The sequence below is a fragment of the Buceros rhinoceros genome, unplaced genomic scaffold, assembly GCF_000710305.1.
Source record: "Buceros rhinoceros silvestris isolate BGI_N320 unplaced genomic scaffold, ASM71030v1 scaffold25925, whole genome shotgun sequence".
NCBI classification, from domain to species: Eukaryota; Metazoa; Chordata; class Aves; order Bucerotiformes; family Bucerotidae; genus Buceros; species Buceros rhinoceros.
This window is the reverse complement of record NW_010413767.1, coordinates 495-948: the sequence shown is the minus strand read 5'-3', so window position 1 is coordinate 948 and position 454 is coordinate 495.

Below are 454 nucleotides of genomic sequence, written 5' to 3'. Positions count from 1 at the left end.
CCCAGACGTCAGTGCTGGCTGTTTTGCTGATAGGGCAGGTGTGGCTGTTAGAGACATCCGGTGATGAGTTCCCATCAGACGAGGTCTGAGGGAAATACTGCCTCCTGGTTGTGGGTGTGAACTCCTGTACAGCAGGTGGGTCCTGAAGTCCGCTTTTAGTACAGTTTTATTTTGAAGCATCTTTTTATGCCACAGCAGAGGAGGGAGAGAGTGCTTCAGCTGCCCGTGAGATGCACACCTACGCAGCTGAACCCTGCTGGGAGCTTCGCTGAGCTCTCCTACGCAATTGACTCGGTGCTGACCCCCAAAACGTCACCAAGCGCCCATCTTCCACGCGGTCCCACTTTTCCAGTGCTGTTTAAAGTGGTCCACTCCGGGTGCCGTTTGTGAGGCTGTAGGGTCAGGATCTGGCCATTCTTTGGCCCAGGGCTTAGTGTAATCCAATTTCCACCAG